Source organism: Mustelus asterias, chromosome 7 (assembly GCF_964213995.1).
Source record: "Mustelus asterias chromosome 7, sMusAst1.hap1.1, whole genome shotgun sequence".
NCBI classification, from domain to species: Eukaryota; Metazoa; Chordata; class Chondrichthyes; order Carcharhiniformes; family Triakidae; genus Mustelus; species Mustelus asterias.
In genome coordinates, this window is record NC_135807.1 from 126,676,069 (window position 1) to 126,702,016 (window position 25,948).

Sequence of the window (25,948 nt, forward strand, 5' to 3'; positions counted from 1 at the left end):
AGCTCAAGGTTAAGGGTTAGGGTGGTGGGGGTGGAGGTGTTTGGTGGGATGGGGTGAGAAAGTTCAGATATCCATCCCAGTTGGGGGAGGGAACGGCAAGATCGTGGATCCTGGGTGACAGGGTGGCACAGTGGTTAGCACTGCTGCCGCACAGCGCCAGGGACCGGGGTTTGATTCCTGGCTTGGGTCACTGCCTGTGTGGAATCTGCACATTCTTCCCGTGTCTGCGTGGGTTTCCTCTGGGTGCTCCGATTTCCTCCCACAATCCAAAAGACGCGCCGGTTAGGTGCATTGACCATGTGAAATCCTCCCTCAGTGTACCGAAACAAGCGCCGGAGTGTGGTGACTGGGGACTCAGGTTCAAATCCTGCCACAGCAGATGGTGGAATTTGAATTCAATTAAAAAATATATCTGGAATTAAGAATCTACTGATGACCACGAAACCATTGTCGATTGTTGGAAAAACCCATCTGGTTCACTAATGTCCTTTAGGAAGGAACTCTGCCGTCCTTATCCGGCCTGGCCTACATGTGACTCCAGAGCCACAGCAATGTGGTTGACTTTCAGCTTCTGTCCAAGGGAAACTAGGGATGGGCAATAAATGCTGGTCAGCCAGTGACGCCCATATCCCATGAATGAAAAAAAAACCGCAAAGCGAAAGTGGAGTTAAATGGTTGTGTAACAGCATAAGCGGCGATTTCAAATCTTCACCGTTTTACGAGAGTCAGAAAACCCGAATAGGTTGAATTACAATTTCAATACATTGTCAGGCATTGGTAGTGTATGCTATAAAGCCCATGCTTATCCCAAATTGGAGAGGGATTTTCAATTCTCTGAAAATAAATGGCATACTTCAATGGGTTTCCCACCAATATTCATAAAACAACTTGGATAATCCCCTTTTACTTGTCTCTCCAAAGAATTGCTGTACTAGACACATGTTTGTTTCCAATTAAGTGCTGAAAGCTAATGTCAGCATAATAGAAAACCTGGCTGAGAATTTCAGTCTCTTCAGAGGGATTACCAAAAATCTGACTCTCAAGTATGCTCGATCTGTTAGTGCATTTTTTAATATTCATTCATGGGATGTGGGATTTTCTGACTAGACCTGCATCTATTCACCATCCATAATTGCCCTTGAGAAGGTGGTGGTGAGCTGCCAACTTGAGCCGTTGCAGTCCCTGAGGTGTAGGTACACTCACAGTGCTGTTAGGGAGGGAGTTCCAGGATTTTGATCCAGTGACAGTGAAGGAATGGCCGATATATTGTCAAGCCAGGACGGTGAGTGGCTTGGAGGGGAACCTCCAGGTAGTGTTCCTAGGTATCTGCTGCTACCTTAGGTGGTGCTCCGAGGCATCGTTCGAGATGGTAGTCGTCGTGGGGTTTGGAAGGTGCTGCCTAAGGAACCTTGCTGAGTTCCTGTAGTGTATCTTGCAGATGGTACACAGGGCTGCCACTGTTTGTCTGGGGTGCAGAGAGTGAATGTTTGTGGAAGGGGTGCCACCCAAGTGGGGCTGCTTTGTCCTGGATAGTGTTGAGTTTCTTGAGTATTGTTGCAGCTGCACTCATCCAGGCAAGTGGAGAGGATTCCATCACAATTCTGACTTGTGCCTTGTAGATGGTGGACATGCTTTGGGGAGTCAGGAAGTGAGTTACTCACTGCAGGATTCCTAGCGTCTGTGCAGCCACGGCATTCATATCATTAGTCCAGTTCAGTTTCTGTTCAACGGTAACCCCCAGGATATTGATAGTTGGGGATTTAGTGATGGTAATGTCATTGAATAGCAAGGGGCGATGGTTAGATTCTCTCTTGTTGGAGATGGTCATTGTCTGGCACTTGTGTGATGTGAATGTAACTAGACTCTTGTCAGCCCAAGCCTGGAATATTGTCCAGGTCTTGTTGCATTTGGACATGAACTGCTTCAGTATTTGAGGAGTTATGAATGGTGTTGAATATTGTGTAATCATTAGCGAACATCCCCAGTTCATGATGGAAGGAAGGTCATTGATGAAGCAGCTGAAGATGGCCAGTTAAAGCTGTTGTATTATATTGTTTTAGCATCTTTCCAAGTATTTAATATATCCACATCCAGGCTGCTCACAGATGTTTCCTGGTTTGATTTTCCAGCACAATAAAAACATGATGAGGGCCAATATGTGGACTACATCAATGTTCAGTATATTCAATGTTACCGGAGAACATTGAATTGAATCTGTTCCTTACATGGTGTGATGAGAAGTTATGATAAGCAGATATTTAATATCCCAAACACTAAACTTTAGGTTGATAGAATTGTAGATACACCCTCCCAGTGCTAGAAAATCAGCTCAATTACAATTTCAATGGGCAGTATGGTGGCACAGTGGTTAGCACTGCTGCCTCACAGCGTCAGGGGCCCAGGTTCAATTCCAGCCTCAGGTCACTGTCTGTGTGGAGTTTGCACGTTCTTCCCGTGTCTGCGTGGGTTTCCTCCAGGTGCTCCGGTTTCCTCCCACAGTCCAAAGATGTGCGAGTTAGGTTGATTAGCCATGCTAAATTGACCATAATTTCAGGGGGATTAGCAGGGTAAATGTGTGGGGTTACGGGAATAAGGCCTGGATGGGATTGTGGTCAGGGCAGACTCAATGGGCCGAATGGCCTTCTTCTGCACTGTAGGGATTCTGTGATTCTATGATTTTCAAAGGAATCCCTGGCTGAACAGAGCATCAGAATCCAAGGTGGTGCAACTGGTTCATGTTGCTGTTCTGAGAGGCCTGGCAGGGAGGGGAAAGCCTCCCCATTGGATTTGTTTCAGGGGCTTCCATTTGGCGACTGCCCTGCGGGAAGAGATCCTTATGTGGACCTTAACTGGAGGAGGGCAGAGAAGGCCATCAAAGGAGCCTCCCCACCCAGACTTAATCAAGGCCGAGATGGCACGTGGGAGGATTGCATCATCCCACCCAATTCAAAGACCTCTACCTTCAAACACACCCCAGGATATTAAATATCTTCTTCGTTTGACACCATTACACCATGGAAGGAACAAATTCAGTTCAATGTTATCTGACAACACTGAATGTGCTGAACATTGATGTAGCCCACATATCGGTGCAGGAAAGTCAAACTAGGAAACATCTGTGAGCAGCCTGGATGTGGATATATTAAATACAAGGGAAAGATGCTCATATTTTTTAAGTTTGCACTGGTGATCCTTCAAAATTCATGATTAATTCTTAACGGTGGTATAATTACGTTGGCACGGTGGCACAGTGGTTAGCACTGCTTCCTCACAGCGCCAGGGACCTGGGTTCAATTCCAGCCTCGGGTCACTGTCTGTGTGGAGTTTGCACATTCTCCCCATGTCTGCGTGGGTTTCCTCTGGGTGCTCCGGTTTCCTCCCACAGTCCAAAGATGTGCATCTTAGGTGGATTGGCCATGATAAGTTGCCTCTTAGTGTCATGGAGATTAGCAGGTAAATATGTGGGGTTATGGGAATAGGGCCTGGGTGGGATTGTGGTCGGTGCAGACTCGATGGGCCAAATAGCTTCCTTCTGCACTGTAGGGATTCTACGATTTTTTTGCTTTTCTTAATCTGTCTCAGAGGGGTTGGTTTAGCTCAGTTGGCTGGACGGCTGGTTAGTGACGCAGAGCGATGCCAACAGCATGGGTTCAATTCCTGTACCAGCTGAGGTTATTCATGAAGACCTCGCCTTCTCAACCTTGTCCCTCGCTCGAGATGCGGTGACCCTCGGGCTAAATCACCACAAGTCAGCTCTCCCCCTCAAAGGGACGAGTGGCCTATGGTCATAACATGGGACTAATCTCACATTTGAGTGAACAGTGTCTATATGAGAATACAGCTGAGATTCTTCTCAGAAGTAGACCATGTTCGGTGGAAGAGTCTTCATGATTCAGTCAGTGATTTGTGTCAGGTATTAATTAATCTTGCTCGGAGTATTGCTTATGAATGCTGTCTGCTGTTTAGGATAAAATTCATCCTTTCAACAAAATGATGTATTCATTTAGTTGAACAAAAACTTAATAAATTAAACAGAAATCAATGAATGAGAAGGGGTGACAGCCCCTGGTTGAGCGTATCCTCTATTTAAGCAGAATGATATATGTGCACCTCAACTGATTAAGGCAGATAAATGTAATCTTTTCAAAAATTCTTTCACAGGATGTGAGCACCACTAGCTAGGCTTGCGTTTACTGCCCATACCTAATTGCCCTCTCTTTTTCAAAATCTGATTTGATTTATTATTGTCACATGTTGGACGCCACGATGACACAATGGTTAGCACTACTGCCTCACAGCACCAGGGACCCAGGTTCAATTCCTGGCTTGAGTCACTGTGTGTGGAGTTTTTACGTTCTCCCATGACTGCGTGGATTTCCTCCGGGTGCTCCGGTTTCCTCCCACACTTTGAAAGACATGCTGATTAGATGCATTGGCCATGCTGAATTCTCTCTCAGTGTAATGGGCCCCAGAATTGGGCAACTAGGGGTTTTTCACAGTAACTTCGTTGCAGTGTTAATGTAAGTCTACTTGTGACACTAATAAATAAATGTATTGGGATACAGTGAAAAATATTGTTTCTTGCACGCAATACAGACAAAACCTATACCACTCATAGAGTACATAGGGGAGAAGGAAAGGAGAGGGTCCAGGATATACTGCTCCAGTCATAAGTAGAGTGTAGAGAAAGAGCAGCTTAATATAAGGTAGGTTCATTCAAAAGTCTGATGGCAGCAGGGAAGAAGCTGTTCTTGAGTCGGTTGGTACGTGACCTCAGACTTTTGTATCTTTTTCCCGACGGAAGAAGGTGGAAGAGAGAATGTCTGGGATGCTGGAGGTCCTTGATTATGCTGGCTGCTTTTCCGGGGCAGCGGGAAGTGTAGATGGAGTCAATGGATGGGAGGCTGATTTAAAATATTTTGTCTGAGATTATCATAGCACCATCGAATCCCTACAGTGCAGAAGGAGGCCATTCGGCCTATCGAGTTTGCACTGACCACAATCCCACCCCGGCTCTATCTCCGCAGCCCCATTATGCTATACCTGAGGCTGCATCCGGGACAAGATCCCACTGTTCACAGTTCCTCCATAATTCCCACCTAATCTCACTCTTCCAGTACCAAGACCTAAGAGAGCATTGGTGAGCAGAGATTTCTATTGGATTGGTCCATGATTATTCTTGACAAAGTGCTGCAGTCGTTTGCCATTGCCTTCGATTGTAGGATGGCCAGGAAACTCTCTCCCTCTTACCGCCTGCGATTGCATATTGGAAGGATTCAGGGGCTGGTAATCAACCTCTTTGGCCACGTTTTGAACACACCTTCCATGGCCATCAAGTTCTGAAGAGGAACTTAACCCCAGAAGTTTTCACCCAGGGGTAGGGATGCTACCCACTGTACCACAAGACCCTACTCCACTCTAATAGGCTTAGAAAATGAACCTTTTGGTGACAATTGTATATATTGGCGGAGGAATAAAATAAAAAGATTATTTTAGTTCATAGAATCCATAGAATCCCTACAGTACAGGAGGAGGCCATTCGGCCCATCGAGTCTGTACCGGTCACAATCCCACCCAGACCCTATTTTTTTTAAATTCATTTGTGGGACATGGGCGTCACTGGCTGGCCAGCATTTATTGCCCATCCCGAGTTGCCCTTGAGAAGATGGTAGTGAGCTGCCTTCTTGGATCGCTGCAGTCCATGTTCTGTGGTTGACCCTCATTTGCCCAGCTAATCCTCCTGACAACTAGGATCAATTCAGCATGGCCAATCAACCTAACCCGCACATCTTTGGACTGTTGGAGGAAACTGGAGCACCCGGAGGAAACGCACGCAGACACGAGGAGAATGTGCAAACTCTGCACGGACAGTCCCCCGAGGCCGGAATTGAACCCGGGTCCCTGGCGTTGTGTGGCAGCAGTGCTAACCACTGTGCCACTGTGCCAAAGCAATTATACCACTGTTAAGAATTAATCATGAATTTTGAAGGATTACGAGTCCCCGAGTTTACAAATCATCCCTGAATTTCAAGAAGTGATTTTGCACATCCTGAATTCTCCAGTTGACTAAACTAGCCCAGATCCATCCCGGACTGCAGCCATACATCCTGCAAAACTTGATGATTGTGCTCAGACCACCATTATTATGAGGAGAATATTTGTGGGAGTGAGCAAGTTGCTTGCGGGATGTGGGGGGGAGGCTGGGATTGTGGGGGTGAAAATTCCGACAGGTGGGCATGCAGACACACTGCTGATTTACAGTGCCTCTTCCACTGCACTGGTTAGCAGTGAGATCATGGGGTGTGGAGGGGGTGGCGGGAGGGGGGGGGGGGGGATGGGGGGGGGGCGGGTGGTTTGTATTTCCCCCCCTCCTTGTGTTCTGTGACCCATGAGTGAGAGCAATACCATGATGGATTTGGCCTTGGAAAGGGTCCAGGGGAGGTTCACAAGAATGATTCCTGGAATGAGGAGCTTGTCGTACGAGGAACGGTTGAGGACTCTGGGTCTGTACTGGTGGGAGTTCAGAAGGATGAGGGAAGATCTTATTGAAACTTACAGGATACTGCGAGGCCTGGAGAGAGTGGACGTGGAGAGGATGTTTCCACTAGTAGGAAAAAACTAGAATCAGAGGGCACAACCTCAGACTAAAGGGACGATGCTTTAAAACTGAAATGAGGAGGAATTTCTTCAGCCAGAGAGTGGTGAATCTGTGGAACTCTTTGCCGCAGAAGGCTGTGGAGGCCAGGTCATTGAGTGTCTTTAAGACAGAGATAGATAGGTTCTTGATTAATAAGGGGATAAGGGGTTATGGGGAAAAGGCAGGAGAATGGGGGTGAGAAAAGTATCAGCCATGATTGAATGGCAGAGCAGACGCGATAGGCTGAGTGGCCTAATTCTGCTCCTATGTCTTATGGTCTTATGGATGGAGAGCATTGGATGAAGGTGATGAAGAGGCAATGGCATGATACTGCAGAAGGATGAGAGTGGCTCTCAGTGGTGGATGGGCAGGTTGGCAGGTGAGGGAGCATACAGATCGAGAGGGATGGGTATATCTAGGAGGTAGGTTAGCATGGGGAGTGTTGCGTTAGGCCAGGCTACATAAGGTGTGATAATAACATATCAGGATGTAGGTGAACACATCATTGCTTCCACTTTTCCTGCTCTACATTATATCCAGGACTGTGGTACCATGCTCCTACCTGCTGGTGGCTTGTTCCACCTCCATCACACCCTTGTTCGCTTCCCGTAGACCCCCAGTGCCCCCTCCCCCACCATCCCATTTCACCACGTGCTGCTTCCTTCCATCACCAAGGCTAAATAAATCTCTCCAGCCCCGCACTAGCCCCAGCGGCTCACCCAAGAAGCTCATCACTGAAACATGACCTCAGCCTTTGATCATGGAGCATGGGATTTTTAGTCCAGTGAGGCTTCATGTTTACTGGTCCAGTAACATGACCAAGTGCACTACTGTATTCCATCTGGACACATACTGTTGGAAAAGGTATGACATTGGAGGTAGTCCAGAGAAGATTCACCAGGTTGTTTCCGGATATGGAGAGATTCCTTACAAGGAGAGGTTGAATAGGTTGGGCCTGTACTCATTGGAGTTTAGGAAAATGAGATGCGACCTTATTGAGACATAGAAGATTGTCAGGGGGCTTGACAGAGTAGACGCTGAGAGGTTGTTTCCCCTTGTGGGAGAGTCTAGGACCAAAGGGCATAATCTGGGAGTAAGGGGTCGCCCATTTTAGAGATGAGGAGAAATTTCTTCTCTCAGAGAGGAGTGAATCTGTGGAATTCTTTACCATAGAGGGCTGTAGAGGCTGGGTCATTAAGTATGTTCAAGGCTGAGATAGACAGATTTTTAATCAGTAAGGGAATCAAGGGTTATGGAGGTAAGGTGGGAAAGTGGAGTTGAGGATTATCACATCAGATCAGTCATGATCTCATTGAATGGTGGAGCAGACCCGATGGGCTGAATGGCCTACTTCTGTTCCTATGCCCTATAGTCTTATAAGAAATTATGTACAAAATGGCAGTGTTCACTTCAACACAGCCCAATTCAAGGTACAAATCCAGTTAAGTTTGGATCCCAAAAGCAACTTTATATTTTAGAATGAAAAATTAATGTTCAGAATCCAACCGTAGCAAACAAGGCTGCTGAGTTACAAATTGCCCATTTTAGATAGGCATAAATGGTGCACATCCAAACAATGTAAAGTGTGCAGCAACTCAACCACAAACCTTGCTGCTGCCATCAAACCCCTGTCCAGGGAAAGGTTTGTCAACCTTAAAGAGCTGCCCAAGAGATTAAAGACTAATTTCCAGGACACTGCTGTAAGCAACCAAGGAGAAATATTGTAGAAATATTTTTTAAAATGTAATTTTAATAAAAGTTTCTTTGAAAATTGGGTTCAAAAATATTCAACATGGGGAAAAGTGCTGTTTGAAATGATTAAAGTAATGAGGGGACTATTCACTTTCTGATGGGTGAAGAAAGGCTGTTCACCGTGAGGATGGATATGTCAGTTGACCAATAGTGAGAGAAGAGGTTGGAGGCAGGAAGTCATGTGATGATGCCTCTAGGAATCTGGTCAACCAATGTTGAGAACTCAACTCCCACTTGTCTTTTGGGGATAGGTTGGACAGCTTGTGGCTTTTTTCCACTGGAGTTTAGAAGAGTGAGGAGTCACTTGATTGAAGTATATACGATCCTGAAAATATGGATGTGGAAAGAATGTTTTCTCTTGTGGATCCAGAGCCAGGGAGCACTGTTTTAAAATTAGGGGTCACCCTTACAGGATAAAGATGCAGAGGATTATTTTCTTTCCGAGGGTTGTCTAACTGTGGAACTCTCTGCATCAGAAGGTGGTGGAAGTGTCTTCATAGAGATAAACAGCAGGGAAACAGGCTCTTCAGCCCAGCTCCTCCATGCCGTTCAGGCTTCCTAAACTGAACTAGTCCCATTTGCCTGTGTTTGGTCCATATCCCTCGAAGCCTTTCCTATCCATGTACCTGTCCAAATGTCTCTTAAATGTTGTAATTGTACCCGCCTCTACCACCTCCTCTGGCAGCTCATTCCACATACGCACCACCCTGTGTCAAAAAGTTGCCCTTCAGGTTCCTTTTAAATCTCTCTTCTCTCACCTTAAACCTATGCCCTCTAGATTTGGACTCCCCTACCCTGGGGAAAAGACCTTGGCTATTCACCTTATCTGTGCCCCTCATAATTTTATAAAGCTCAAACACTCCAAGGAAAAATGTTCCAGCCTATCCAATCTTTCCTTATAATTTAAACCTTCCAGTCCCAGTAACATCTTTGCAAATTTTATTTGCACCCTTTCCTGTTTAACAACATCCTATAGCAGGGTGATCAGAATTGTAATTAGTACACCAAATGTGGCCTTACCAATGTCTTGTACAGTTGTAACTTAATGTCCCAACTCCTGTACTCAATGCTCTGACCAATGAGGGTAAGTGTGCCAAACACCTTCTTCACCACCCTATCTATCTACAACAAACAATCCCCAGGGCCCTACCATGAACTGTGTAAGTCCTGCCCTGGTTTGTCCCACCAAAATGCAATTCCTCGCATTTTACTGGTATTAAACTCCATCTGCCATTCCTCGGCCCATTGGCCCAGTTGATTAAGATCCCATTGTAGTCTTACTTAACCTTCTTCACTGTCCGCTACACCGCCAATTTTGGTGTCATCCGCAAACTTACTAACCATGCCTCTTATATTCTCATCCAAATTGTTTTTATAATTGACAAACAACAGTGGATCCCTCACTGAATATTTTAAAGGTGGAGGCAGATAGATTCTTGTTAGGGAATCAAAGGGTATTGGGGGTAGATGGGAATGTGGAATTTGAAACACACACAGATCAGCCATGATCTTGGTGGAGCAGGCTTGAGGGGCCGAATGGCCTACTTCTGCTCCTATTTTGTTCATTCATATGTAAACTCTTGGCAAAAACCTACTTTCCTCTGGCTTGGAGACCAGTGGGGCTGGGTGCCAGATATTGCAATGTCTAAGAGTTGACTGTCTACCCCACTATTCTTGCTTTTCAGTCGCAGCCTCAGGCTCAATATAAAAAGAGATCCTGTCCTCAAAATGGGCCCAACCTCCTGTTAGGATTGTCAAATCAGTGCTGCTCTCTGACCAACGCTCAGATATAGGGACAGCATAATAGCACAATGGTTCGCACTGCTGTCTCACGGTGCCAGGGACCCAGGTTCGATTCCCGGTTTGGGTCACTATCTGTGCGGAGTCTGTACATTCTCCCCATGTCTGGGTGGGTTTCCTTCGGGTGCTCCGGTTTCCTCCCACACTTCAAAAATGTGCAGGTTAGGTTGATTGGCCATGCTAAATTGACTCTAGTGTGGTGGGATTAGCAGAGTAAGCATTTGGGGTTACGGGAATAGGGCCTGGGTGGGAATGTGGTCGCTGTGGACATGATGGGCTGAATGGCATCCTTCTGCACTGTAGGGATTCTATGAAATCGGCCCCTAGTTTTCAATTTGTGAAGTACCCTCCAAGTAAAATAAAGCTCCCATTTTGAATTTTTACCTTCTGTGAATTGGACTTGGGACAAAAATGAGCAAAATTCTGCGGATGGTGGAAGCAAGAACAGAGTATGCTGGGAAAATCCAGTATCTGTCAGGTGCAACCTTACTTTTGCACCAGGGAACAATTGGACTTCAAAGCAACTTTTCCCCTGAAATTTGATTGTGCTCTTTTTCCTAGCACATCGGAATGTTGGGAACACGGAGTTTCCGGTTAATTTTCTGAAAAGATAATAGGGATGAGAAAAAGAAAGTCACCTGCTGACTCATTTCACTTTGAACTCACCCTCCCTTTAGCCCATTATGAAAAGAGAAGCCGTGAGTTCAGACAGCTGAGAGGACAAAGTTTCCCCGTGCCTTTTGTCCAGATGAGAATGGCCGGTTAGTCTACGCCAGACTGTTGTCTTTCCAGCAAAGTTTGCCTAATCGTTCGTGGGAAAGTTCCAGGGAGACAATACATCACACCACAGGCAATCTTCGTTCCACCAGCGGACCCCTGGTATGTTTCAAGAATTCCATCCGCTAATAACGTCAGCTCAATGCTTGTTCCAGCGGCTTGCGTGTCGAGGTACATTCATTAATCTAAAGCTTTGATTGCTTTGGTGCAATCTCTTTTGTCAGAAGCTGGGAAGTAGAAACAGGTCAGCTTGAAATCTGTTTGATTTACGAGTTTTGAGAGCAGGCTTTGAAGTTAGATTATATCAGATTCTTGCTCGTGCTAATGGAGAGGGCTTTATGATTGGGACATCAATACCATGTAAGTGTTCACTGCACTTGTACTGCAAATGAATAAGTGGTTCAAGTCAAAGAGAAATATATATTGCATAGTTCTTGAATCAGAAAATCAACCTTCAGTTGTTTGTAGCAATTTGCAGAGACATCTGAGTAATACAATCTGAATCTGAGTAAAAGGGCGGCATGGTGGCACAGTGGTTAGCACTGCTGCCTCACAGTGCCAGGGTCCCAGGTTCAATTCCGGCCTCGGGTCACTGTCTATGTGGAGTCTGCACGTCCTCCCCGTGTCTGCGTGGGTTTCCTCCCGGTGCTCCGGTTTCCTCCCAAAGTCCAAAGATGTGTGGGTTAGGCTGATTGGCCATACTAAATTGCCCCTAGTGTCAGGTAAATGTGTGGGGTTACGGGAATAGGGCCTGGGTGGGATTGTGGTCGATACAGACTTGATGGGCCGAATGGCCTCCTTCTATACAGTAGGGATTCTATTCTACGAACACTGAGCTCCCCAACCACATTACTGCCTACCCAACCAGCTCAGCCACCACCTATCCATTCATTCATACACCTCCTCGCCCATTCACAACTCAAACCCACTCATTAAAAGTCTAGACTTTTCAAAATTTACTTGAGTATGGCAGCTGGTGCTTTTAAAAGGGAGGGGGAGGGGGGGAAGGGGGGCATGTCCTCTCCTTCCCCCAAATCTACTCTCCTCACTGGACTTAGATGACAGATGTTGCAATGCCCATTCCTCTATCAGTTGGGATCAGAATATCCCGGAGGAAGTGGGCAGTAATATTCGGTTAGCAAAATCCTTACAGGCAGTGGCAATGATCCCAGCATTGCTGCTGACTGGGTGATCTAGGTCACTATGTCTTTAGCTAGGTACTTTGATGTTGTAAGAGTACTTTGTTGGTGGTTAACTGCTTTGGGACATATTAATACTGTAGAAGGTGCTATAGAAATACAAGTCTTTCTTACTTTGTTCGCTGGCAAACTGCACCTCTTCATTTGGTACGTGTTCCCAGAGACAGATAGAAGTCGGAAATAACGGAATTGAGGATGGGCTGATCCTTACTGTTCCCATTCTGTCGTTCCCATGTGGCTGACACCCAGAAATTCACCAAAGATCCTTAGACAGCACCTTCCAAACCCACGACCACTTCCATCTAGAAGGACAAGGGCAACAGATACGTGGGAACAACACCACCTGCAAGTTCCACTCCAAGCCACTCACCATCCTGACTTGGAAATACATCGCCGTTCCTTCGCAGTCACTGGGTCAAAATCCTGGAATTTCTTCCCTAACGGCATTGTGGATCAACCCACAGCCCGTGGACTGCAGCGATTCAAGAAGGCAGCTCACCACCACCTTCTCAAGGGATGGGCAATAAATGCTGGCCAGTCAGTGATACCCATGTCCCACGAATGAATAAAAAAAAATGTGAGCATTTCTCCATCACGACCATGAAACGCACTGACAGCCGAGCATTACTGTATCAAACCCCTGCGAATGTCAGGCCTGTTGGAAAATTCATCCAGCAGAAAGGCCCAACTGGGGACCAACTGGGCGGCACGGTAGCACAGTGGTTAGCACTGCTGCTTCATAGCTCCAGGGACCTGGGTTCGATTCCTGGCTCGGGTCACTGTCTGTGCGGAGTTTGCACATTCTCCCCGTGTCTGCGTGGGTTTCCTCCGGGTGCTCCGGTTTCCTCCCACAGGCCAAAGATGTGCGGGTTAGGTTGATTGGCCAAGCTAAATTGCCCCTTAGTGTCCCGGGATGTGCAGATTAGCGGGTAAATATGAGGGTTAGAGGGATTAGCAGGTAAATATATGGGGATAGGGCTTGGGTGGGATTGTTGTCGGTGCAGACTCGATGGGCCGAATGGCCTCTTTCTGTACTGTAGGGGTTCTATGGTTCTAACTGCTGACAGTTTCGCTGCTGCAAATTCATCCATCGCTGATAATTCCTAATTTATTTCCAGCCTCGCCATTTATTATGCGGCCTGATTGACAAAAGTAGATCTTTTATTAAAACTAGAAGCGAACACAAAACACCGCCAGCATCTTGTGACTGGAACCAAATGTTTTGGAGTCAGCACAGATCAATCAGATTTTCCTTCATTCCAATGCATGCATTTCTCTAAAGTGTAACAAAGCCCAGGTTTTATTCAAAAAGATATTTAGTTGATCTGTGCCACTGGACATGGAACTCGCATATAATTATTTTTTGTGGTCTCTATCCCTCCTCAATAGGACAATCTCCTGGTTTAAGAAGCATTGAACTCTTTCCCTTGCCTCCCTGATAAAATAAATAGTGTTATTAATATCTCTCTCGGCCTCAATCCTCCTTCCAAAGAGTTTCCTTTTCACAGTGTTCATCAAGGATCCATTCCTTATGTGAGGAAGAAACGGATTTTCCAGGGCCATATTGTCATCTGGAAAACTTGACCCATATGTGAATTTAGGCGGGATTTTCATCTTTTCCTTCAGGGTTGGGTTTGTGATCTCGGATGGGATGTATGAGGAGTGAGCGTGGGGAGTTGGGCTGATTAGAAGGCCTGTCTCTGTTCTCAAACGCAACAGCCAGCTCCCAACTTTGTTTGAAGACCCCTAAAAGCTCACTCCTCACTCACCATACCATCCCATCCAGCTCAGATCACCCCATGCCCACTCACACTCCCCCATGCCCACTCACACTGCCCCATGTCACCTCACACTCCCCCCATGCTATCTAATACCACCTCACACTCCTCCATGCCACCCCAAGCCACCTCACATTCTCCATGCTGCCCTATATTCTCTCTTATTTCCACATAGCACCCCATGCCATATCTATACACCATGCCACATTTATACCCCCTTATATCCTACATAATCACTTAACCAGTGTATAGTTCTCAGGAGTCATGCAATAGCAATGAAAATTATTTTTAAATCAGTGGAAAAACTTAGTGGAGCAGAGTGGCACAGTGGTTAGCACTGCTGCCTCACAGCCCCAGGGACCTGGGTTCGATTCCCAGCTTGGGTCACTGTCTGTGCGGAGTCTGCACGTTCTTCCGTGTCTGCGTGGGTTTCCTCCGGGTGCTCCTGTTTCCTCCCACAGTCTGAAAGACGCGTTGGTTAGGCACATTGGCCATGCTAAATTCTCCCTCCGTGTACTCGAACAGGTGCCAGAGTGTGGTGACTGGCGGATTTTCACAGTAACTTCATTGCAGTGTTAATGTAAGCCTACTTGTGGCACTAATAAATAAACTTTAACTTTTCCAATGTTATTACTGAAGAGCTTTGAGAGAATAACTTTTTTTTTATTTATCGAAGGGATAAATGGACAATAAATGGACAGCTTCGCTGGCTAGGCCAACATTCATTTTCCGTCCCAATTGCCCTTTGAGAAGGTGGCGGTCAGCTGCCTTCTTGAACTGCTCTAATCCAGATGACGTGGATAAACCCACAATGCTGTTGGGGAGGGAGTTCCAGGATTTTGACCCAGCGACAGTGAAGGAACGGCGATATATTTCCAAGTCAGGATGGTGTGTAGCTTGGAGGGGAACTTCCAGGTTTTCCCAGGTACCTGCTGCCCTTGTCCTTCTAGATGGTAGCAGTCATGAGTTTGGAGTGAGCGAATATTTCTGCCAGTTGTAAATATATAGAATTCTTCGGGAACTGGACAAGGTAGATGCTGAGAGATTTTTTTTTTGCCTGGCTGAAGAATTAGGGAGTGTAGTCTCAGGATAAGGGACCAGCTATTTTGGACTGGAGATGAGGAAAAACCTCTTCGCTCAGAGCGATGTGAATATGTGGAATTCTCTGCCTCAGGGAGTTGTGGGTGCTTAGTAGTTGGGTACATTCTAAATTGAGAATGATAGATTTCCAGGTTCTATATGAATAAAAAGATATAGAGACGTTGGGTGGGGCTTTACAGCTTCGCTCGAGCAAGACCATAAATTCCCGCCCGAGGTCAACAGCCATGTTGTCCGCCCCTCGCCCGCTCCAATTCCATGGCAGGCAGGGCGGTAGAATTCCGGCGAGTGAGGGAAGGTGGGGTTGAAGCATCGAAACGATCATGATTTTGTTGAATGAGGAAGTGGTCTTGCGCATCCAAATTCCTGCTCCTATTTCTTACGTTCAAATAAACCACTGACAATGGGACAAACATCCTCATGGTGTAAGATAGGGTTAAATTGGAATACATTTTTCAAGTGTGGTTTGAACGTGGAAAACCTTATTGCAAGGGGCTATTAAGTTTATGAATTTTGAAAGGAAATTGGATAAGTATTAGAAATAGAAGGACATGAAAGGTTGCAGGGAAAGGCTGGGGTAAAGTGCTTACAGTTGACAGTTCCAGCTGAGGTAACCTTGACACGTGCACAATGGTCCAAAGGGCCTCCTTCAGCGCTCTGTGATTTTGTGACTCAGTCTCTTAATCTTGCCTGTTCAGACATTCAATTCATTCTGTTCTGAGTTGTATACTTTCCATTTGTCCAAAACTCAAAATCAATACAGAGAGGTTTTGTATGTGGGAGAGCAAACATAGCAGATAACTGAACCATAAATTAGCAAAAAAAAGACAAAATAAAAGAAAAACACCAAATGTATTGGTGAAACACAGACAATTCGCTAGAAACCAAATGAATAATGCTTCACGATAGAAAACCATAGAATCCCTACAGTGCAGAAGGAGGCCATTCAGCCCATCGAGTCTGCACCGACCACAATCCCACCTAGGCCCTATGCCCATAACACCACATATCCACTAAAAGTATCTTTGAAGAACATTTATGAAAGCCACCATAGTTTTTGGAGCAGAAAAAGCATGGGGCAGTAATAGGCTACCTAAGCTAGTGAGTGGGCTACATTAGTGGCCCTCCTTCATCTCCGTGAGTCACAAGATTGAAATCGAGCTTGTTCACTAACCATGACCCTATGAATAAGATTAAATACATTTAATACATGCCGAATATTTGAAAATGAGTTATAGAAAATGCTTAATTGTTCATATATTAATAGCACTGTCATCAACTTCAAATGGTAAGAACAAAAGAAATATTGACACTTTGGACACAGGGAGCACACGGCTCTCACCGTCAATGTTGTGAGCAATTAGCACACATCTCACTTCACTTGCCCTTACTTTACATGCATATCACTTCAATCACACCAGTAGCAAAAAAATTGCATGGATGGAAATCAGCGGAATGTGGCAACTCTGTGCATGGGCAATGGTCAACACAATAGCCGGAATTCTACTGCCCCCCCCTCCCCCCCCCCAAGGAGTCGGAGCGGGCGAGGGACGGACAACGGAAATGTCCGTAGACCTCGGACGGGAGTTTCTGGTCTCGCTTGATTGAGGCAGTAAAATCCTGCCCAATGTTTCATGGGCCGCACTCGGAACCCAAATGAACCGCATGTGGCCTCTGCTGGCTTGGACTATTGGTATCATTCCACATCTGCACGGCTCAGTCAGGAATCTCTTGCTGTTGAAGCGGGGTGAGGACTGGGCGTACACGGGGCCGGCGTGGAGTGGATAAATGAGACAGCGTGAGATGTTGAAATTTCCAAGAGAGACTACAAACCACTGGATATCAATATTGATCCGCTCCCATCATCAGGTCTCCAGTATCTTGCTGGGGACACCAATTCTCAAGAGGACAAAGATTGACTGAGCAGCAGATCACGGTGGGTCCTGAGGAGGGTGCAAGAGGAAAATGGGAGGGGATGAGCAGCAGCCACTAGTGGTCTGCATTAATGTTTAATGAATTAGCAGAGGGTAACAAGATTTGAAAATGGAGAGGAAAATGAGCAATGCCAATTCTTTCGGTTATGCAAAACAATATTGAATTTTTAACACTTTTGTGAACTTCTACCACTTCATTCTTAAAGCACTCGTACAAATCTCACTCATCAAATTGGGTGGCTGGAAAGGATGCTAATAGCTCATAGAATAGGGGTGGCACGGTGGTTAGCACTGCTGCCTCTCACGGGACCTGGGTTCGATTCCCGGCTTGGGTCACTGTCTGTGTGGAGTTTGCACGTTCTCCCATGTCTGTGTGGGTTTTCTCCGGGTGCTCGGGTTCCCTCCCACAGTCCGAAAGACGTGCTGGTTAGATGCATTGACCCCGAACAGACGCTGGAGTGTGGTGACTACGGGAATTTCACAGTAACTTCATTGCAGTGGTAATGTTAGCCTCACTTGTGACTAATAAATAAAGTTTTTAAAAATTCCCACAGTGCAGAAAGAGGCCATTCGGCCCATCGAGTCTGCACCGACAACAATCCCACCCAGGCCCTATCCCCGTAACCCACGTATTTACCCTGCTAATCCCCCAACCTACACACCTTTTTTAGTTTATTTATTAGTGTCACAAGTATACTAACATTAACACTGCAATGAAGTTACTGTGAAAATCCCCTAGTCGCCACACTCTGGCGCCTGTTCGGGTACACTGAGGGAGAATTTAGCATGGCCAATGCACCTAACCAGCTTGTTTTTAGGACTGTAGGAGGAAACCGGAGCACCCGGAAGAAACCCACACAGACACGGGGCAAACGTGCAGACTCCGCACAGACAGTGACCCGAGCCGGGAATCGAACCCGGGTCCCTGGTGCTGTGAGACAGCAGTGCTAACCACTGTGTGCTAAGGGACAATTTAGTATGGCCAATCCACCTAGCTCATTTTTAATAAATTAAATGCGGAGGCCTAGAGTTATGTAGGTATGAACATTAAGTGGACAGCATAAATAAATGTGATAAATTTGAAAATCCATTAAGTTATTTATTTCTCTGCATTTCTCAGGGCACTGCTGTCACACTTAATTTCCGAACAATGTTTCCACTCACGGTTACATTTTCAGCAGCAAGTTGGCCGATTTGCAAGCGGCAAGTCAATACTTAAAAAGTCTGCCAAAATCGCTGGCACAAGGCTTCGGCGATCAGAGAGCAGCTGCATGGAGCTCATACTACACCTTCACAACAAATAGCCGCTGCCAATACAGGCTACAACCTTTGCAGCTGTGACCAAAGCTACCCAACCGTAACCTCCCCAACCCCCAAGACTGCAACATTCTTGAATAGTTCTGTCCTTGCAACATCTTGCATTTATGTAGAACCTTTCACATGGTAAAACATTACGTGGTACTTCCCAGGAACATTAGCAGAGGAAAGTTGATGCGGACCCGGATACGGACGTGGTTGGACAGATGAGAAAAGGTTTGGTCAAAGTGGGAGGTTTTAAGATGCTCCTAATGCGAGGGGAGACAGACGGAGGCGTGGGGAGAGAGGGAATTTCAAGGCGAGAGCCTAAGCCGTTGAAGATACGGCCACCAATGGAGGGCCATAGGTCACTGAATTTGCCAACTGTTAGAATGTAACCAATGATAACATTGGATCTGTTATAGTGTGACCAAGCTGTAAGGGTCAGCTGACCCATTAACTATGTAACCAATGACAAAATGATGTGGTGGTCAACTGACTCAACAGAAATAAGAATCTGTTGAGGACGGACTCAACTGGGATCTTGAGTTCATGTCACACTACATGTAACCCCCACCATTTGGCCTGGGCTTTCAAAATTCTAAAAACTGTCCTGGCTTGAGACAATTCACACCTCTTTAACCTGTGATTATCCCTATCTCCACTCGCACTGTCTGTATCTGTAAAAACTTGATTACCTGAAAAGACTTGCATTCCAACCATTATCTTGCAATTGTGTCTTTGTCTATATATGCAAGTTTGTGAAACAACCTCTTCACTCACCTGATGAAGAAGCAGTGCTCCAAAAGCTCGTGATTCCAAATAAGCCTGTTGGATTTTAACCTGGTGTTGTGAGGCCTCCTACTGTGCCCACCCGAGTCCAATACCGACATCTCCACATCAAGAATCTGTTGGGAATTGGGGTTCGTTTGGAATGGCCCAGGGTGAGGCCTCAAGTGTTGGAGTAATGAAGTTTCTTTATTAAACCTTTTTCTTTGATTTATAAATTGGAGTAAGTCTTTTATTTTATTGCCTACAACTGAAGAGCCTCTTCTGGTAGAGCAACGCCAACCACTAAACCTCACTGAATGGATGCTTTCAAGACTAACCCTGCTCTCTACTTCTGAACCTCAATAAAACACAGGGAACACAATTTGTCAACTGGTTCAAAAATAAAACCTGCTCTCCTACAAACAGGATCCATAATTAGTTTCATTTATGGCATGTGGGCATCGCTGGCTAAGCCAGCATTTATTTTCCATCCTCAATTGCCCTTCAAAAGGTGGTGGTGAGCTGCCTTCTTGAACTGCTGCAGTCCGTGAGTTGCAGGTACACCCACGGTGCTACATGAGGGAATTCCAGGATTTTGACCCAGCGACAGTGAGGGAACAGTGATACGTTTCCAAGTCAGGACAGTGAGTGGCTTGGAGGGGAAATTCCAAGTGTTCCCAGGTATATGCTGCCCTTGTCCTTGTAACGGTTGTGAGTTTGGAAGATGCTGCCGAAGGAACAGTCTTTCTCATGAAGGTAGCACCATTCTTAAGGCAATTTTCAAAATTGATCATACTTCATCTCATGTCTCCAGAATTTCCTACTTTCAAACTCCCTCAACAGCACCCCCTAGTGCACCTTGCACATGCTCTCCATTCCCTCTGGCTAATTCCTTCATTCAATCTCACAAAGTTGTTATACTTAGGCACAGTAAAATTAAAGCAAATTACTGCAGATGCAGGAATTCTGAATTAAAAACAGAAGGGCGGCACAGTGGTTAGCACTGCTGCCTCACAGCGCCAGGGGCCCGGGTTCAATTCCGGCCTCGGGTCACTGTCTGTGTGGAGTCTGCACATTCTTCCCGTGTCTGCGTGGGTTTCCTCCGGATGCTCCAGTTTCCTTCGATCACCCAAAGATGTGCGGGTTAAGCTGATTGGCCCTAGTGTCAGGGGGATTACAGGGTAAATATGTGGGGTTACGGGAAAAGGGCCTGGGTGGGATTGTGGTCGGTACAGACTCGATAGGCTGAATGGCCTCCTTCTGTACTGTAGGGATTCTATGATTCTATGCTGGAAATGCTCCACAGGACTGACAGAATCTGGGAAGGCATGAAGGGGAGGGTGGGGAGTGGGTGTGGGGTGGGTGGGTGCAGAATGTTTCAGAGGGAGGCGCCCATTGAGTCGGTGTTGGAATCCTGGGGAAAAAATGAGGGTGCTGATGGTAGGAAGGGATAGACAATAAATCCGGCCGAGTCAACGACACCCACATCCCATAAATGAATTTTAAAAAGGAAGCACAAAATGAGCGGTGATGTGTGTTGCGGAAGTAGAGGGTTCACTTAGCTTTGCAGAGAGGGTGTGATCCTTCATCCATTTCCTGTACTGCAGGGTGGCCCTCCTCTCAACCTCCATGGCACTGACCACCCTGGCGACCTTCTCCCAGGTTACTGTGGTCAGAAGAGCGGGCCTCCCTCCAGAATGGGAACAGGACATCCATCTTTTTCTCGGCAGCCTAGAGGACATGATCCAGGGAGGCACAGCTAAACCTTGGAGCCGGAGCTTGGTGCCTTCTGCTGCTCATTTTTGTTCAGGGTGTTGGCACCATTACCAATTGGCCGTTTGGGTAGTGGGGTGGCTGACTTCCAGTACGCCCCGCCAAGGGACTCAATACAAGCCACGCGCATGTGTAAATAATGAGATGGGGCGGGGGGGTGGGTGGCGCAATTGCATGTAACAACCCTCTTGTTCTACGTTGGGAGTCACTCTGACCTTTGGGTCAATCCATGGAACCCAGGACAGGAGGAGACAATAGTATATGTATTGTCCATAACTATTTAGAGTTGCTTTATTTTCACTGTTTTGTCCACTTTAAAAGTTAGGTGCAAGATTCTCCATTCTAACCTTTTAACTCTTATTTGTTTGTTTTTACCTTCTTTTTCCTCTTCTGTAAGAAAAAGAATTTAGTTAAGTTTAAATTTATTTATTAGTCACAAGTAGGCTTACATTAACACTGCAATGAAGTTACTGTGAAAATCCCCTAGTCGTCACACTCCGGCGCCTGTTCGGGTACACTGAGGGAGAATTTAGCATGGCCAATGTACCCTAACCAGCACACCTTTCAGACTGTGGGAGGAAACCAGAGCACCCGGAGGAAACCCACGCAGACACGAGGAGAGCATGCAAACTCCACACAGACGGTGACCTGAGCTGGGAATCGAACATAGAATCATAGAATCTTACAGTGCAGAAAGAGGCCATTCGGCCCATCGAGTCTGCACCAACCACAATCCCACCCAGGCCCCATCCCCATATCCCCACATATTTACCTACTAGTCCCTCTAACCTATGCATCCCGGGACACTAAGGGGCAATTTAGAATGGCCAATCAACCTAGCCTGCACATCTTTGGACTGTGGGAGGAAACCGGAGCACCCGGAGGAAACCCACGCAGACACAGGGAGAATGTGCAAACTCCACACGGACAGTGACCCAAACCGGGATTTGAACCCAGGTCCCTGGAGCTGTGAAGCAGTAGTGCTAACCACTGTGCTACCGTGCCGGCCTCCACTGTGCTACCGACCCGGGGAACCCGGGTCCCTGGCGCTGTGAGGCTGCAGTGCTAATTTACTCGACGTTTGTGATGTTCCATCATTTTTACATGCTAGGACACATTCTTATGAAGCAGAAGATCAGCCCAGTAACTAATAGTAATGATGAGACAGGAGTTGCTGTTTGTTTGCCAGGCATTTGGCCAAATGCTTACCAAGATCTTCAGCCAAGTTACACTTTCAAAGGTATAAAATATGGTAGCAGGATGAGGCCATATGGCTCCTTTTGAGAGTCTCTGAAAGTCTCCATCAATTCCACTCTTTCTACCCTATCTCCATATCCAATGATTCACTTAGTGCCCAGAAACCTATTGGTTTTAGTATTGAACATACTTATCATCTGAGCAGTCGCAGCCCTCTGAGGTAGAAAATTTCAAAGATAGAAAATTCACCCATGAGATTTACATAAAATGCAAAACCTGAAATAGCCGGGGGTAAAAATGTTGGGTAAACACAACCACCACCACCCCCCCAACCCCCCACCCTGTGGCACGCGAGCAAAGCAAAATCCCGTAGATTTCGACGGGGCCAGAAGATCCCACTGGCGGCCAATGGCTTGCCGTGGGAAGATCCACTGCGGGGGAGGCGGGTAAATCCCAGCGATGGTGTTCGCTTAGTCTCGGTGATGGTGCTGCACTGTCAGACGTCCCATCTCTGGATGAGGCATTCACAATGCCTTCATTTACTAATCCAAAAACTCGTCTAATGTCCTGGTTCGAATCCCGCCACGGCAGATACTGGAATTTGAGTTCAATTTTTAAAAAAATTTGGAATTAAGATTCTACTGATGACCATGAATCGATTGTCGGAAAAATCCTTCTGGTTCCCTGATGGCCTTTAGGGAAGGAAATCTGCCATCCTTACCTGGTCTGGCCTACATGTGACTCCAGAGCTACAGCAATGTGTTTGACTCTCAACAGCCCTTGGGAACCTAGGGATGGGCAATGAATGCTGGCCAGCCAGCGACGCCCATGTCTCACAAAGGATTTTTTAAAGCATTGCCTTCTCACTGAAAAACCAATTATCTGGTCATCTGTCACATTGTTGCTCATGGGAGCTTGCTATGCACAAATTAGCGAGCAGATTTCCTACATTACAACAGTGACTACACTTCAAAAAAGTACTTCATTGGCTGTAACATGCCCTGGGACTTTGTAAAATTGTAAAAGGTACCATACAAAGTCAAGTTCTTTCCTTGACTTACTCTGTGTTGGCCAATCCTGCACTGATCTATCTCCCTTCCCAATACAGTTTCCGTTGCTTCACTGTCTCCTAATTAGGTTTGCCAATTGTGATTAAATGTATTCCTGGAGGTTTCTTCACATGTCTTCCCCCCACAGTCCAACCATTAGTGGGTCAACACATCCATTGGAAAGCAAGAAGACTCATTTCTTAATTGGATGATGCTGGACTCCCAACCAGACAGAATTCCGCCCCCCCCCCCCCCCTCCCCCACCACCGCCATTTTCAATATCTTTGCATCTGGTAAAGTAAAAAGTTCAAAGAAAATGACAAAAGAAACAATAAACCTTTTTTTTCAAAGTCCTGATGATATTTCTTCAGGGTTGCACACAGCAGTGACCTGGAGATTGATCTGGATTGATTTGGGTGGCACAGTGGTTAGCACTGCTGCCTTACAACAGGGACCCGGGTTCGATTCCCCGTGCATTCTCCCCGTGTCCACGTGGGTTTCCCCCAGGTGCTCCGGTTTCCTCCCACACTCCAAAGATGTGCGGGTTAAGTGGATTGGCCGTGCTAAATTGACCCTTAGTGTCAGGGGGACTAGCCAGGGTAAATGTATGAAGTTATGAGGATGGGGCCTGGGTGGGATTGTGGTCAGTGCAGACTCGACGGGCCAAATGGCCTTCAGCTGCACTGTAGGATTCTATGGAAACTCCAGGCCAGAGAATTCGGCACTCAGCCAAATCCCCATTCATAGCGACGGCACTGGAGAATCCCTGCCTCAAGGATTAGCAATCCCACTCTTAATTTCAGTTCATGATTGCTCAACCGGAATAGATTTCTCCCATTTTTCGGCCGACAGACAGAAAGCAGCAACATGAGGTGAAACGTTGAAGGGCTCAACTGACCTGGAAGTGTTCATGAAGGTTACTCTTGAAGCGTTAACCAACAGTAATTTGCAGGCTTGGAGAAAATTCAGGAAAAAAGTCTTCAAGCAATCCCAGAAATATTCCCTTTATCCTGTTAAAAGTCTTCCCCCCACTTCCATCCCACCCCAAAAGGTTCCATCAGGTGTTCTAGAGCTTACAGTGTGCAACTCCTGTAGATATTTTTAGATCTTTGTACATACAGAGGCTGGGATTCTCCAGTCCCGCCGCTATGAATGGAGATTTAGCTGAGCGCCAAATTCTCTGTTCTCGCTGGCAGCGGCGGTGGGGCATACAAGACCGGAGAACTCTGGCCATGATCTCTGAGTCATTGAATGTCACCTTGTACTGTAGCACCATACCAACAGATCCATTTCATCCCCTGCTCTCTTCCCAAGTACCCTATTTCCACATCCATTGTTGGGGGTTCACTGCAAAACCCTTCTGCCCCGGTCCAGGTAAATACGTCCTGAGTCTCCCTGGCAATGCCTGACACCTGAAGCCCACCCTGCCTCCCCTCGAATGGGCCACATGAGCGGCACCCAAAAGCAAAACAAAGGGAGGTCAGTAGGTTTATTGTTAGGGAACACTAACGGAAATAAGGTCCTGAATGCTGGTATGAGATGTGTTAGAGTCATGGAGGTTTACAGCATGGAAACAGGCCCTTTGGCCCAACTTGTCCATGCCGCCCTTTTTTTACAAACTGCTAAGCTAATCCCAATTGCCTGCATTTGGCCCATAACCCTCTATACCCATGTAACTGTCTAAATGCTTTTTAAAAGATAAAATTGTACCCGCCTCTATTATTACCTCTGGCAGCTTGTTCCAGACACTCACCACCCTCTGTGTGAAAAAATTGCCCCTCTGGACACTTTTGTATCTCTTCCCTCTCACCTTAAACCTATGCCCTCTAGTTTTAGACTCCCCTACCTTTGGGAAAAGATATTGACTATCTACCTTGTCTATGCCCCTCATTATTTTATAGACCTCTATAAGGTCACCCCTCAGTCTCCTATGCTCCAGAGAGAAAAGTCCTAGTCTATTCAACCTCTTCTTATAACTCAAACCATCACGTCCCGGTAGCATCCGAGTAAATCTTTTCTGCACTCTTTCTAGTTTAATAGTATCCTTTCTATAATAGGGTGACTAGAATTGCACACAGTATCCCAAGTGTGGCCTTACCAATGTCTTGTACAACTTCAACAAGACGTCCCAACTCCTGTATTCAATGTTCTGACCGATGAAACCAAGCATGCCGAATGCCTTCTTCACCACTCTGTCCACCTGTGACTCCACTTTCAAGGAGCTATGAACATGTATCCCGAGATCTCTTTGTTCTGTAACTCTCCCCAACGCCCCACCATTAACTGAGTAAGTCCTGCCCTGGTTCAATCTACCAAAATGCACCACTTCGCATTTTTCTAAATTAAACTCCATCTGCCATTCATCAGTCCACTGACCCAATTGATCAAGATCCCATTGCAATTGGAGATAACTTTCTTCACTGTCCACTATGCCACCAATCTTAGTGTCATCTGCAAATGTAGTAACCATGCCTCCTATATTCTCATCCAAATCATTAATATAAATGACAAATAACAGTGGGCCCAGCACCGATCCCTGAGGCACACCGCTGGTCACAGGCCTCCAGTTTGAAAAACAACTCTCTGCAACCACCCTCTGGCTTCTGTCAAGAAGCCAATTTTGTATCCATTTAGATGCCTCACCCTGGATCCCGTGAGATTTAACTTTATGCAACAACCTACCATGCGGTACCTTGTCAAAGGTCTTGTTGTGAAAAAACAGGATTCCAAGGTTAAATGTTGGTGGGAAAGGGCACAATAAATGGGAAAGCTCTTTACTTGTTTGGTGAAACATTAGATCACTGGTGGCAACCTGCGGCCTGGGGGGGGCCACATGTGGCCCATCTGGGTTCTGAGTGCGCCCGCCAGACATTTTGTTGACCAGTGC